Genomic DNA, 16,359 nt, shown 5'->3' with positions numbered 1-16,359 from the left:
AGCAGCAGACCAGCACAACAAAGGAACAGACAGAGTGGCAGTCCCTCCTACAACCCCAGCTCTTTTTTCAGGCTGAATTCAGGCTGAATTTCTTCAGTCCAGAATGATTCCAATTATGTGGTGTCAGAGGTCCAGTACTTATATCCATTTCTGTCTTTGAAACAGTCACACTTCAAAAAGAAGTGCACAAGACCCTGCCTTTCCCTGCCTTGGGCCCAGACACACTACAGGGGGTTGGAGACTGCTTTGTGTGAGGACAGGCACAGCCCTATTTAAGTGCAAGTGTCAGCTCCTCCCACCACTCCAGCTCAGGAAGACACATCAACCTGGTAATGGGCCATCAGGATAAGCGGGGTACACCTCAACTCCCTTTGTGTGACTGTCTCGAGTGAGTGCAAAAACAGCCGAACTGTCATCCTGACTCAGTCATTTATTCAGCAGACAGGCAGAGGCACAGAAAGGTTAAGCAAGAAAATGCCCATTTTTCAAAAGTGCCATTTTCAATCTTACAATTCAAAAATAAACTTTACCGAAATATGTATTTTTAAATTGTGAGTTCCGAGAACCCAAACTCCATATCTCTATCTGCTCTGCTCCCAATGGGAAATCACACTTAAAAGATATTTCAAGGCAATCCTCATGTTACCTTATGGGAGAAAGAGGCCTTGCAATAATGAAAACCGAAGTTAGTAGTATTTCACTACCAGGATATGTAAAGCACACATGTATATTTCCTACCTTTTAAATACATTGCATCCTGCTTATGGGGCTGCCTTGGACCTACTTCAGGGGTATCACATGTAATAAAAGGGAAGGTTTGGTCCTGGTAAGTCGATGCACTTGCCAGGTCGACATGGCAGTGTAAAAGTGCACACACAGACACCGCAATGGCACGCCTCAGACATACTTGCAGGGCTGCTCATGAGGGTGGCACAATCAGTGCTGCAAGCCCACTAGTAGCATTTGATTTACAGGCCATAGGTGCACATGGTGTACTATACTAGGGATGTACTAGTAAATCAAATATGCCAATCATGGTTAAACCATTCACAAATACATTTTAGACACTGGTTGGCAGTGGTAAAGTGCCCAGTGTTCTGCAACCAACCAAAACAAGTCCGAAAAAAGGAGAAAGAAGGCAAACAGTTCAGGGATATTCCTGCAAAAGCTCCAGGTCCGACAGTAGTGTTAACATTGGTAGTCCTGCTACCTGAACTAGTAATTAATAACAGGAATTGCTTAGAGTCTGAAGCTTTTTCTGGCCCTTTAGAACTACAAGTAAAACCTAGCTCACTGACTATTATGGGAAGAGCAAGAAAGTAGGAGTTTAAGGTCTGCCTGCAACGACAAGTAGCAACTCTGGTGTATGTAAAAATGTTTAAAATATCTTTGGGAGTGAAAAGTGGTCAAGAAAGGAGCAGGATATAAAAGATCCATGATGCAGAATAGAGGATCCCTCTCTCATCATTGATTTCTGCATAGTTCAAGTGAGCAGCAGAGAGAATAAAAAAAATCACCAAGTACCAAGTGGAAAATTGTTCTTACTACCTCTTGAAGATCTCCAAACCTGCCATGCAACACTATAGATCTAGAGTTGAATATCTACCACAGACATTTGTGATCTGCAAATCATGAGTGTTAGACTTGGCATCATTGGCATTGTCTCCCCTAACCTTTTGCCTCTACTTCCCAGGTTGTTTCTGTGTGCTGTGTGCTGGACTCTGGTTTTGCTGTTTTGTTTGCTCTGGACACTTTACCACTGCTGCCCAGTGCGAAAGTGTAAGTGTTCCCTGCACAAATTATATGTGTACATTTGCTTAGCCATGATTGGCAGATTTACTTGTAAGTCCCTAGTAAAGTGCACTAGAGATGCCTAGGGCCTGTAAATCTAATGCTACAAGCAGGCCTGCAGCACTGGTTGTGCCACCCACATTAGTAGCCCTGTAAACATGGCTCAGACCTGCCACTGCAGTGTCTGGGAGTGCAGTTTTAAACTGCCAATTCGACTTGCTAAGCGTACCCACTTGACAGTCCTAAACCTTCCCTTTTTATACACGTAAGGCACCCCTAAGGTAGGCCCCAGGTAGTCCCATGGGAAGGGTGAAGTATATGTTAAAGGTGGGACATGTACTTATGTGTTTTACGTGTCCCGACAGTGAAATACTGCCAAATTTGGTTTTCACTGTTGCAAGGCCTATCTTTCTAGGTTAACATGGGGCTGCCTTTAAATATTATTAAAATGCAGATTCACTTTGGGAGCAGATTGACATGTGGGGTTTGGGGTCTCTGAACTCACAATTTAAAAATACATCTGTAAGGAAATGCCTCCTTGGCATGGTTACTCCCTGACTTTTTGCCTTTGCTGATGCTAAGTTTTGATTTGAAAGTGTGCTGAGGCCTGCTAACCAGGCCCCAGCACCAGTGTTCTTTCCCTAACCTGTACTTTTGTTTCCACAATTGGCAAACCCTGGCATCCAGGTAAGTCCCTTGTAACTGGTACCCCTGGTACCAAGGGCCCTGATGCCAGAGAAGGTCTCTAAGGGACGCAGCATATCTTATGCCACCCTGAGGACCCCCTCACTCAGCACAGACACACTGCTTGCCAGCTTGTGTGTGCTGGTGAGGACAAAACGAGTAAGTCGACATGGCACTCCCCTCAGGGTGCTATGCCAACCTCACACTGCCTATGCAGTATAGATAAGTCACCCCTCTAGCAGGCATTACAGCCCTAAGGCAGGGTGCACTATACCATAAGTGAGGGCACCAGTGCATGAGCACTGTGCCCCTACAGTGTCTAAGCAAAACCTTAGACATTGTAAGTGCAGGGTAGCCATAAGAGTATATGGTCTGGGAGTCTGTCATGCACAAACTCCACAGCACCATAATGGCTACACTGAAAACTGTGAAGTTTGGTATCAAACTTCTCAGCACAATAAATCCACACTGATGCCAGTGTACATTTTATAGTATCATACACCCCAGAGGGCACCTTAGAGGTGGCCCCTGAAACCTTAACCGACTACCCGTGTAGGCTAACTGGTTTTAGCAGCCTGCCACACTCCAGACATGTTGCTGGCCTCAAAGGCTCACCCCCTTTGTTACAGCACCCCAGGGCATTCCAGCTAACGGAGTTGCCCGCCCCCTCCGGCCAAGGACCCACTTTTGGCGGAAGGCCGAGAGGAGATAATGAGAAAAACAAGGAGGAGTCACTGGCCAGTCAGGACAGCCCCTAAGGCAACCTGAGCTGAGGTGACTCTGACCTTTAGAAATCCTCCATCTTGCTGATGGAGGATTCCCCCACTAGGGATAGGAATGTGACCCCCTCCCCTCGGGAGGAGGCACAAAGAGGGTGTACTCACCCTCAGGGCTAGTAGCCATTGGCTACTAACCCCCAGACCTAAACACACCCCTAAATTTAGTATTTAGGGGCTCCCCAGAACCTAGGAACTCAGATTCCTGCAACCTAAGAATAAGAGGACTGCTAAGCTGAAAAACCCTGCAGAGAAGACGGAGACACCAACTGCTTTGGCCCCAGCTCTACCGGCCTGTCTCCCCACTTCTAAAGACACTGCTCCAGCGACGCTCTCCCCAGGGACCAGCGACCTCTGAAGCCTCAGAGGACTGCCCTGCATCTAGAAGGACCAAGAACTCCAGAGGACAGCGGCTCTGTTCACCAAAGACTGCAACTTTGTAACAAAGGAGCAACTTTAAAACAACTTGCGTTTCCCGCCGTAAGTGTGAGACTTGACACTCTGCACCCGACACCCCCGGCTCGACTTGTGGAGAACAGTCACTTCAGGGAGGACTCCCCGGCGACTGCGAGACCTTGAGTAGCCAGAGTTGCCCCGCCCCCGAGGCCCCACAGCGACGCCTGCAGAGGGAATCCCGAGGCTCCCCCTGACCGCGACTGCCTGCTTCTAAGAACCCGACGCCTGGTAGGGACACTGCACCCGCAGCCCCCAGGACCTGAAGGATCTGAACTCCAGTGCAGGAGTGACCCCCAGGAGGCCCTCTCCCTTGCCCAGGTGGTGGCTACCCCGAGGAGCCCCCCCCTTGCCTGCCTGCATCGCTGAAGAGACCCCTTGGTCTCCCATTGATTTCAATTACAAACCCGATGCTTGTTTGCACACTGCACCCGGCCGCCCCGTGCCGCTGAGGGTGTACTTTCTGTGTGGACTTGTGTCCCCCCCGGTGCCCTACAAAACCCCCCTGGTCTGCCCTCCGAAGACACGGGTACTTACCTGCTGGCCGACTGGAACCGGGGCACCCCCTTCTCCATTGAAGCCTATGCGTTTTGGGCACCACTTTGACCTCTGCACCTGACCGGCCCTGAGCTGCTGGTGTGGTAACTTTGGGGTTGCTCTGAACCCCCAACGGTGGGCTACCTTAGACCCAAACTTGAACCCCGTAGGTGGTTTACTTACCTGCAAAAACTAACAAACTCTTACTCCCCCCAGGAACTGTTGAAAATTGCACTGTCTAGTTTTAAAATAGCTATATGTGATTTATGTGAAAACTGTATATGCTATTTTGCTAATTCAAAGTTCCTAAAGTACCTACCTGCAATACCTTTCATTTGAAGTATTACATGTAAATCTTGAACCTGTGGTTCTTAAAATAAACTAAGAAAATATATTTTTCTATACAAAAACCTATAGGCCTGGAATTGTCTTTGAGTGTGTGTTCCTCATTTATTGCTTGTGTATGTACAACAAATGCTTAACACTACTCCTTTGATAAGCCTACTGCTCGACCACACTACCACAAAATAGAGCATTAGTATTATCTCTTTTTGCCACTATCTTACCTCTAAGGAGAACCCTTGGACTCTGTGCATACTATTCCTTACTTTGAAATAGTGCATACAGAGCCAACTTCCTGCAACATCTTTTAGTGAAGTTGGTTTTTAGATTGTGTGTTTGAAAATGCCTCTTTTAGAAAGTAGGCATTTTCTTGCTTTAACCATTCTGTGACTCTGCTTGTTTGTGGATTCCCTGCCTGGGTCAGTTTGACAGTTGGGCTGTTTGCACCTCTCCTCTAGACAGTGACATAAAGGGAGCTGGGTGTAGCCTGTATATCCTGATGGGCCATCTGGGCTGAGGGGAAGGGAGAAGTGGTCACTTAAACCTTAAAGGGCTGTGCCTGCCCTCACACAATGCAGTCTCCAACCTCCTGGTGTGTGTCCTGGGTCTGGAATGGGCAAGGCAGGATCATGAAAACAACAGAGACTTCTCTTTGAAGTAGACCTACTTCAAAGGCAGAAAGGGGTACAAGAAAAGCACCCAAAATCCTTGAAAACCAGATTATTTGTGGAACTCAGAGGAACCTCTGCCAAGGAAAAGAGAAGGAGAAGCTGGAGGAGGAGTACTACTGCCCCTTTGCCAGTGACTGTGCTTTGCTGGGTTGGCCTTCAATAGCTGCTTCTACCTGAGAGAGGACAAAGACTGACTTTTGTGTAACTTCCCACTGGTAAAGATTTTCCAAGGGCTTGAAACTGAGCTTGCCTCCTGTTGTTGAAGCCTTAGGGACAGCAAAGACTTCTCTGTGCCAGCACTTGGGCTTGCTGCTGACTGTCCTGCCTACCAAGTGGAGCCCTAATCTGTCTCTGGGCCCTTGAAAGATGCAGCTGGTGGAAAAGGACAGAAACCCACGCAAAGACCGCCGTGCGGGGGAACTTTCGACGCACCACCCGCTTCACGGCTGAAAAATAACACGCTGCCGGACTCGCAGCTAAAATCGACGCTCCACCTGCATCGCGGCTGGAAGATCGATGCAACTTGGCTGGAGAAACGACACGCAACACCCGCAGCGGCTGCTGTTAACGACGCAAGCCCCCATGCAGCGCGGTTTCTTGACACTGTGCAACAGGATTTCGACACAACATCGATGGGTGGGGAAAATCAACGCAAAGCCTGCACGGACCCAATGTGCCCGTCCGGATCGACGCATCGCTCTCTTGCGGGAAAGAAGAAACACGTGAACCTGACCGGAGGAGAAACGATGCACGCTCTCACTTGCGAGTGAGAAATCAATACATTGGTGGCCTTTTCTGATGCACACTCGCCACTGCAGCTTTATTTTGATGCTACCCAGGTACTTATTTACGCTAACAATGTTCTCACTGTTTTCTAAAGGATTTAAGACCCTTTTGCTTTTTATATTCATAACTTGACTTGTGTATGTTGGATATTTGTCATGTTGGTCTTGTTTTGTTTAGATAAATATTATCTGTTTTTCTAAACCTCTGTTGTGTCATTTTGTAGTGTTTTCACTGAGTTACAGTGTGTGTTGGTAAAAACACTTTACACCTTGCTTCTGAAGTTAAGCCTGCTTGCTCGTGCCAAGCTACCAAGGAGGTGAGCGGGGGTTAACTGAGGGTGATTCTCCTTTACCCTGACTACAGTGAGGGTCCTTGCTTGGACAGGGGGTAACCTGACTGCCAACCAAAGAACCCATTTATAACAATGAGAGTGATCCCAGTAAAGCTAATGCAGCTGTCTGTCCTTCTTCTAAAGTGTTTACATTTAGTACTGTTACATTGTGTACATTCTTTTTACAGCACTGAGAAATGGCAAATTTAAAATCAACATATTGTTATTAGACAGTATATAGATGGCTTATGAACGTTGATAGACAAATCAACATCAATATCTGTGGTGGAGATGTCTGTAAAGGTAAAAACAGTGGTAGAATTGGGGTACACCTGAACTGCTCAATGATTAATGGGTTAAAGACTGAACAATTAAATCCATAACTCCAGGATCGATATAGATTGGCCACTCAAAGATCAATGGTGAGGTGGATAATGGTGGATATCGGCACCCAACATGGGAACAAAGATACAGGATTAACCCCAGGCATAAACAAACTCATAATCAAATGGGTAATACTTTAGTATTCTAGGCTTCTCTTCTAGAAATCTTTGGAAAAACTGGCAAAAATAATAAAAGGCAAAAAGAAAATCTTTAGAGCATGAACTAGTCTTTTGCATGTCTTGCATTTATAATAATCAAGGCAAATAATCAGTGAACTAAACATTTTTCAGCTGACTTAAGTTACAATTGTCATGGTGCCAGTTCTGAGACTTTCACTGAAACAGAAAGCATCCCTTGTCACTGAGTTGAAGTCCTGGATCTTTGATCTCCTTGTTTCCAGGGTTTTGAGACAGAATACTAGCAACGTGTACATCGTAGGGGTGGGGTTCTACCAAAATATGCTCCACAGACTGCTTCTAGGTAGCACACATAGGGATCGCAGTCCACCAGTCTCAGAAGCTGCTTTACCTAATCAAGTGTCTGCTAATAGTCTTGCCGACATGTGTGAGGCCTTACCAAGACCTATGGCAGTGGCTAACAGCCATGTTGAAGTTTAGTAGGATCCTGTTGGTGTCTGTACACAGTGTCACACATGTGTCTAAACTCAGGACCATCAAGGAAAGAGAAACAAATTTACATGATTTCAAAGCTGTAAGTGGTTCAGAATCATTGCTGACACCCGGGGAGGAAGTCAATTTGGAACATCTTTCTATATTTGCTTCACCAATCCCACTGCTTCTCAACTGTCTTTATACAGCAGAGCACACACTGCTTGTTTGCTGTCCCTGAGTTTTCATTCTCAGTTGACACTCCTAGACTTCCTTTCATTTGCTCTTGTTTCTTTACTACAATGGTTGTGTTTTCTTGTTTAGATTCCTCCAATCATGTAATTTCTTTTAGATAACTGTCCAGTTCAGTCTCGTAATTCTGTCTCTTTTGTCATTTTTCCCATTACCCAGGTTAGGATTCCTGCCCTGTCCTGTTTAGAGATTGTTCTGTACCAATCTGAGGGCCAGATGTATGTAGGTATTCATTTGGGAGGACCAAATAGCGATTTTCTGAGATTTGCTATTTGGTAATAACAAACATCCATGTACAAGTGTGTGTATAACACATTTTGTGATTTCCAGTGGGTTGCAAATAGCCCTGTCTCACAGGGTTGGTTGTCTACTGTCTGTGATTGCTTGTAAATAAAACTTTTTTAAACAATTTTTTAAGAGTATTCACAAGGAACCCCATCTCATTTTGCAAATGAATTACCACCTACTAGAAGTAGGTGGTAAAATGCAAATGTTTGCGATCCTAACACACGGGAGCACTGGCACCGACTTTGTGTTTTCTCATTGATTGAAAAATGATTAGACAATGGGTGCAGGAAATCTAACCAGTTCAGACTACAGGAGGTCTTAGGTTCACAAAGAAAAAGCTCACATGTTTGCCAAGCATTGTTAAAGCTACAATGAAGAATGTGTAGGGGATTAGGTCAGAGTTTGGACTTACTGGGTCAAAGGTGTTCTACTGCATTTCTGTTTTTAATCTGTAACTGACTGGTTAATTATTATTTCCTATTTTGCAATAAAGGATGTGTAGTAATTTAGGTTAAAGTTTAGGGCCATAGTTTAGGGTCATAGGGAGACAGATGGCACAACGTTTTTGCACAACTAATGTATAGCTATGTAGTAATTCATTGTTTGACATTCTGTGATAAAGTATTGTTTGATTCTGTATGAATGAAGCTCTCTGTGCAACAGCAGATTGAAACCAACGGCCTGCCTATGTATGGAGTTGCCACTCTTCCTGTCGCAACAGTAAAGCGTTGTCTTTCCATTGCCAAAGAGGAGTCTGTCTTTTTTTCCATTTTCTAAGTTTTTGAATTGCCCCACAAGATTTCTAGTACTGCATTACAAACCAATTTGCGATTCGGTAATAGCTTACTGAATCGCAAATAGGGCTTTGTACATCTCAAAAAGCCTTTTTGCATTCACAAATGAGCTGATTCTATGAATGTACCCGTTTGCGAACACAAAAATGCTTTGTACATATGAGCCATGCTGTTGTGCCTTCTCCATTCCTGTCATGAGATTTTATTTGACTTCTACATTTCGGTCCAGTTGAGCTTTTGTGATTGATAGAGAATATTTTATCCTAGATACTGATCCTTCTTAGTCACTGGATTTACCTCTATTTCTATTCTGGTTAAATATTTCCTTCTGCAACACTAAAGGCCTTCTTGTATAAGAAACCCTGTAAGATCTAGACTAAAGGAAGAGTTGTGGAATAGTCTGCTACTGTGCATACCACATAACAGTGGTGTTAATGTGTCATTCCAGATCCTGAATCTGTTTTTTGGCCATATACCGCACACTCCCTTTGCAGGACAGGTTTTCAGCCTTTTCTACACTTGGAAACCTGTCACAGAATTCCATCCATTGTCCTCTCCCTACTATCAATACCTTCTGTTCCTGTAGGTTTACCACACCCATTGATTTAGGATCTGGTGGATTTGGTGCATCGCAGGATGTTAGTTTGATCTCAGCAGTCTACTGGTAAAGCATTTTTAAAGAACATGACTGCTGTGTTACTGAGACAGCATAGGTCAAATACAGGCCACCTTAGATCAAGTAGTTGCACCTTTACTTAACCTAATTCCAGTCACACTGGTCAGAAAATGCTTTACTTATGAAGTGAGTTGTTCAGCTGCAGATGCAGTTGATTGCCACTCTACTTGGTGCTTAGGTACACACTTTGCCTCAAGGTACCACAGAGGTACACACACAAACAGTAACCCCTTCAACAGTTTCTCCTCCCTACGTCAATGCCCCTGGTCACCCCTAAAAGGTGCTATGTCGAAATAAGGAAATGCCATACCTTTAACACCTATTGCAAGTTGTCCCCTCCCATTTCCTTTTCTAACACACAGTCACTGGCTCCATTCCTGGTATCCTATCTCTGGAATAAGACTGCTCTATAGGTATCATATATGTCAAATTAAAGCAGCCAACTACTTTATGACTATGATGCATTTCCATGCAAATTCTTTAGAATCATACGAAAGACATCTTATATTCATGGGTCGATGCAGAACTCAGTACTATCTGCTACCAAGCTATATACCTCCTCAGTTATCTATGTCACTGTAACTGAGTAGTTATTGAAATTGCTTGACCTAAAGACAAGAAGTCAACTGTTTTGCCATTGCTTCAAAGATGAGTTGAAGAAATACTATGCAAATCTTCATCCTTCTTTTAATGGCCATGCATGCATTTGAAGGAAATACTTAAGTCTTGTATGACACACAGAACCAGTCCAAATTGGAGGCATCCAAGGGCCCTTGTCTACTGAGGAAAGGGTGAAAAGAAGGTAAGGGGATCTCTTTTATAGTGGCTAGTCAGGTCACGATATCCGGGAGTGCACAACTAGATTATAGAAAGCATTGGGAAATGATAGGATTTGATGGCAGCAGGAATCCAGCTATCTATTCTTATCAACAGTCTAATAAGGATATAAGGATCAGTCCTCAATCCCACATGTGACCACATGTGTTTATCTCAGTCAACAAGAACAACTTACTATTGGGCATTAGATAACATTAGGCTCTGGATTCCCCAGCAATTGTATTGATCATCACCACAACAGGAACCAGATTTACTAAGGCATTGCACTGTTGCAAAGTGACAGAAAGTGAAGTAAGGTGTCTCAAAGAAATACATAGGTACTTTCCTGTACAATTGTATTTTATGCTGGGTGCAAAATACAAAATTTGCAATTTGCACTGCTTTGCATCCTCTGGTTAGTTTTGTGGGTGGATCAGCACCAACATCCACAGGTTTTGGGGCAAATCTTAATTTACTAAGAAAGCTAGACCAGAAGCAGGTGGAACAGTTGAAACATTTTTCCTCAAACTTCCCATTAATTGTATGTGGATAGAAGTGCACAGTACACATCCATTTTGTAGCCTCCTTCTGATATGTATCTATGTGTAGGAATTTGTACTGGAAGGTATGCTTCCGTTACAAATCCTGTGCTAGACAGTGATCACTCACCATGGCACCATGGTGCAAGGCTGCCTAATTAAGGCACCAGCTGCAGAAAAACAGTAGCAGCTTGCCAATCTGAGTAGATATGATTGTGCTGTGCTTCCCCTCCTCGGCACAACACATCACACAAATATGGTTGCTGCACTGCCTTGTGTAAAAACTCAGTAAATAAGACACTGTATGCGAGATTTACAAGGAACTGATGTAACGCAGCACTGTGCCAAAATTGGCAGCGCTGCATCAGTTCTGAAATGCAGGGATGAGCCTATTTACAAAAATACAGCACACCCCTGTGATTCCCCTATCACTGGTGCTAAATTTAGCTGCCAATGCAGGCATCCTTGCACCAAAGGGCACTGGTGTCTGCGCTGAAGGGAATGATTGTTGATGTGCAGGAAAATGTCCCTTCCTCCAAAAAAATAATCTACAATGGCGATTTGGCACTTCTATGTGTGCTGCAGAGTGCAGCACAGATAGAAGTAGCAAATCGTCTTTATTGAATGATTGTTTACATCCAGGAAAGGACACCTTCCTGCACATAAACATTCATTCATGGTGGTTTGCTCTTTCTATGCGTGCTGCAGTGCACATGGAAAAAGCAAAAAACAGGAGAAATAAATGTATTTCTCCTCGTTGCTCCATGCTAACGCAAACCCTGCTATGGCATTAGCTTTTGGTGCTGCCTCAGATTTATGGTTCCTTGTAAATCTGGGGAAGCGCCAAAAGCAATGGGTGTTGCAGTGGAACGCCCACAGCAACACACATTGCAAGTCCCATATTCACATTGCTGTGTTAAGTCACAAAACGTGGCTTAGCAGTGCCTTGTAAATATTGCGCAGTGCACAGTGCCACTGGAGCGCCACAAAAAGTGAAGCTCCAGTGGAACTAGGGGCTTGTAAACATGCCCCTATTTTTCTTGGGGTTACTGTCATCTCTAAATAAAATCCAGAGACATAAATCACTTGGCATAGTGGACTGGTCTTTGGCCTGATCAGGCTGCCCTTCAGATACTGACCTATCTGAATGGACATTGTGAACAGTTTTTATTCAGGTTCAATTGCTCTGTGTAATGGTTACAGGGTTATCCTGGCTAACACAGCACAAATGTAGAATAGACTCGGTCAAATGAATCATTTACTGGCCATCTTCATTTTATATGTCACACTGTCTATCAACTGTAATAGATGGATCAATACATTCTATTTTAGAATCAGTTTCTTACTGCTGGTGTCACGCCTGCCTTAGGGATTTGTATGATTCCCATAGCATATCAAGGAAGCAAGTATGTATTTCAATCAAAGGAGATAAAGGGATACCATTTATTTGGCCTTACAACTGCAGCACAGACTTGTTTTCAGAAGGTATTCTACCCTTCAGTTGCATCCATCCATGAACCAAGACCAAAAACAGATACATACTAGAATTCTTAGATCTAGGTTTGCCATGCTACACTACATTCACAAACAGTGGTATCTTCTCCTCTTTTGTTTACCTCAAAGAAAGGAGTGGACATGTGCCTTTCATTAAAAAATCCCCAAATCAAGTGACTTTTGAGAACTGGTACCCATTGCCACTGAATCTTGAACTATCATACTTAGTAAAAGACATAGGGCCTGATTTATAGCTCAGCGGATAGGTTACTCCGTCACAAATATGACGGATATCCTGTAAGCCGCATTACAAGTACCATTGGAGAAAAGGGACTTGTAGTATTGCAAACGGGATGTCTGTCAGGTTTGTGATGGAGTTTTGCTGTTATGTTCACCCGAAGTGGCCAGGATATGCCTAGACGTGGGCCCCTTGCACACTGCACCACTGGATTCATGCTAGTTTGGCTGATGAGGGATGATACCCTGAAACCAGTCCCAAGATGCTTGGTTCCGGTCCAGGGACTTTTGGCATGGGGCGCAGGGTCATGATTGATTTGCATATGGCTAGGCCCAAACGGATGTGGCATGGTGAGCCAAAGAAAGTTGCATTTTACCCAGATCTATGGCGGGAGTGTTAACAACGACTTTTACTAATGAATATTCATGTATTCTGAGTGTTGAATTTGAATAGAAAATTAATTAACGTAGAGAAAATAAGGCACCCATTTGAAGTTACACCAACCTGAGGGGCCGCCAAAGTTCACAAAGTGCACTTATTAATAGCATATCAATGTACAATTTTGATCTTAAGTTCGATTAACGTAGTAATATGTCAAATTAAGGCTTATGTAATATGTATTAGCTTTATAAGCCTTAGGCCTTAACTTAGCAAGGTCTTGGGCCTAGTTGCACGGCCACATGTCAAGCTGTATTTCTTAGACGACTTATAAAATGGCTGCTTGGAGAAATGATTTGTGATTTTCCTCTGTACTGACCAAGTGCTCGTAGCTGCCATTCTTTCTCGTGAGAACTGCTTGCTAGAAGATGTTGTACTAGCTAGGGATACATTGTATAATGTAGTATGTGTAAGAGTGACCATTCCAGGAGAAGACAATTGATGCACTGACTGGAGTATAAGCCTCAACAATATTGTTACCTGACAAGTGCATTGATGGGAACGGGAGAAGAGGAGACAGTCATCAACATGTGAACCGTGTATTAGTAAAACTAGTAGATTTGGGATTTTATTTTCATTGGACTAAATGCAAACATGCGGTTCTTTGACAAATGAGGACGTGGGAAATAGTTTTAGGAAACCTAACTTAGCCAGGCTGCACAGAGAGGAAAGAAGCCATTCCGCACCATTCTCCCCATTCTTCTTGAGTGTTTAGTTATTATTCTTTCCCAACTGTATGAAGAGACTTTGCTTTTCTGAACTCTAATGGTGAATTCTTAGGCCTCGCTGACTGAACTGATGTCCAATTGACGCAGGGTGTCACAGCTTGCTGAACCAAACTGAGGCAAGGTATAAGACGTTGTTACTGATCGTTATGTCTATTTGCTTTTGTTCCTAGGTACCATCCGCTAATTTTGATAGAGCCATAGTTAGATGTTTTCCAAATTTGTGTGATTAATTTGTTTTGCATGAAGTCCAAACATGCTATTCTAATTTGATGTTAGTTAGGGTTCCCACTGATGAAGTTTGCTATAGGGAATAACAGCTGATGTTTTTTTTTTTGCTGAATCTAAAGGTATGCCATTTCTTTTGAGCAGTTATTTTTGCTACTGTTTTATACTGTAACCTTAGACTGTGTAGTGGCTCCAGCTTTGAATAGATTATGGTTCTTTAGACGCTTTGTTCATCCAGTATTGTTTTTGTATGTGTATCACTTGACATTGTGACTAACCGTCATAGGTAGACTTTTTGATGCAAAACTGCGCCGGCGCAGTTTTGCGTCAAAACATTTAAAGCCGGCTAACGCCATTTCTTAGCGCCACTCGGGCGTCAAATTTATACTTTGACGCTCGACTGTGCAAACCACTGGTTAGAGTCATTTTTTTACTCAAACCATTGCGCTACGTAAAGAAAAACGACATTGACGTGGAGAAATTGACTTTAATCCGGTTTACGTGCCTTTTTTTGGCGCAATAGTGTCAAAAAGTGGCACAAACACAGCAAAATGTGCAAAGGAGCCCCAAAGGAGCCCCAAAATGGATATCAGAAGCTATGAGAGACCTCAGGAAGATGACATCCGACCAGGAACCAGCCAGGAGAACCCCCACAAGACCCATGAGAGGGAGAAGAAGAAAAGGAAGTGCCGGTTCAGTGAAGAGGAGCATGAAATAGTGGTGAAAGAGGTGACAGAACACCAGCACCAACTTTCTGTCACCTCTAAATTGCCAATTGGGAGGAGAAAGGCAATTTGGCAACAAATTGTCGATAAGACCAACAGTGTGGCAGAATTACGGAGAACAGTCACTGAGTGCAAGAAGCGCTGGCATGACTGCAAGTGCAGGATCAAGGAAAAAATGGCAAGGAACAGGAAGGCAGCACTGCAGACTGGAGGTGGAAGTCCAGCACCGCAGGAGGCCCTGGACCACATGGTGGCAGCCGTCATCCCTGAGGATATTGTCCAGGGATCCAAGGACAGGACAGCGCAGACTACCAGGAAACCACATAGATCCAGGGTAAGTTGCATGGGGGACAAAATTGCCTAATTGTTAACTGCAAGCAGGGGGGGCATACCTACTACACAATGCATGTAAGCCATGATAATCAGGTAGTCGAAAGGCCAAAGGGGCACGGCACGGGGGCATGGGCTGTGCAGGGCAAACCTGGGGCACAGCACAACACTACACCAACAACCTTTGCATCGGGGTATGCTGCCATGCCAAGGATGTTGGAAAAGCAAAGCCAGTCCAGGAGGGTAGGGAACAATGTAAAACTGGCATGCTGTCACACGACAGCTGGTATTGTCGCTACATGAATTAGGGCTCAATCAACAGTCTCAGGCCATATCCGCAAGTGGTATTTAACACTGACAACAGTTGCCACTACCACCTCTGCTGTGTGTGCAGGTCAAGTAGCCAATGGCAGTTACGTGCCCACGGATCAATCACATCCAAATTAGAGGGTTCAGGATGACAACATTATCAATCCCCTGTAAATAATAAAAATGTGCAATTCCTGTCCAATGCCCATGTCCATAGTCACTACAAACATCAGGTATTGTTATGAACATTATGAGGTACACAGCAGTAATGTCATACCCATGCTGCACATGTCAGGGTCTACCCTGTGCCTGGGTCACAATAGCTGCAATGCCACCATGCAACATCTCAAATGTCATAGTGCTAAGACAACAGCATTTAGGGGGAGGACGTATGTGTGTAGCTAGTGAAACACACCCGCACAGTCATAAAAGGAAATGGAACACTGCTAGGACCATCAGTGCAATCCAATGTAGCACACATTCCCCAACCTCAGCAGTACACAATACCAATGCTGACACCCGTATCGTGCCATGCCAATGCTATACATAGTATACGCTAGGTCTCAGCAACATATAGGTGGATGTGAAATATCTAAGACTGGGTCAGTTCCTGATTTTTAAGTTTGGTGCAAGTGCCATCAGAACACCCACAGCCAGTGCAAGGCCACACCATGATAATGGAAGTAGATGGAGGGTTGAGTAGGACAAGAAGATGCCAACATACAATTTGGACAGAACCTACACCTAGAGGATGGGACACAGACAAGTCCCCAAACTGCCCACACTACATGTGACATGCAGATGGAGCATAGGCCTGGGAGAATGCTAATAATAATGATAGGAACAATGAACAGGAATCAAGATCAAAATTTGCAACTAATAGGAAGTCAGGCATGTCACATTACAAATGCCACAACACAGACACACTAATTGTACAATATCTCATTGCAGAGGACGATGGCTCTCCTGGGGATATGCTTGTCCTGAAATTCCCTGATGACATGGATGATGAGCTGACAAACATCAGCCAGCAGACCCTCCAAGATGTCCTTGGTACCCTCCAGATCCCACCTTCGGTCTCAAGGAGGAGCACAGAAGTAGCAGCCATCACAGATGATCCACCCACCACCCCAATTGTATAACC

This window comes from Pleurodeles waltl, chromosome 6 (genome assembly GCF_031143425.1).
Source record: "Pleurodeles waltl isolate 20211129_DDA chromosome 6, aPleWal1.hap1.20221129, whole genome shotgun sequence".
In the NCBI taxonomy this organism is placed as follows: Eukaryota; Metazoa; Chordata; class Amphibia; order Caudata; family Salamandridae; genus Pleurodeles; species Pleurodeles waltl.
This window is presented reverse-complemented; position numbering follows the sequence as displayed.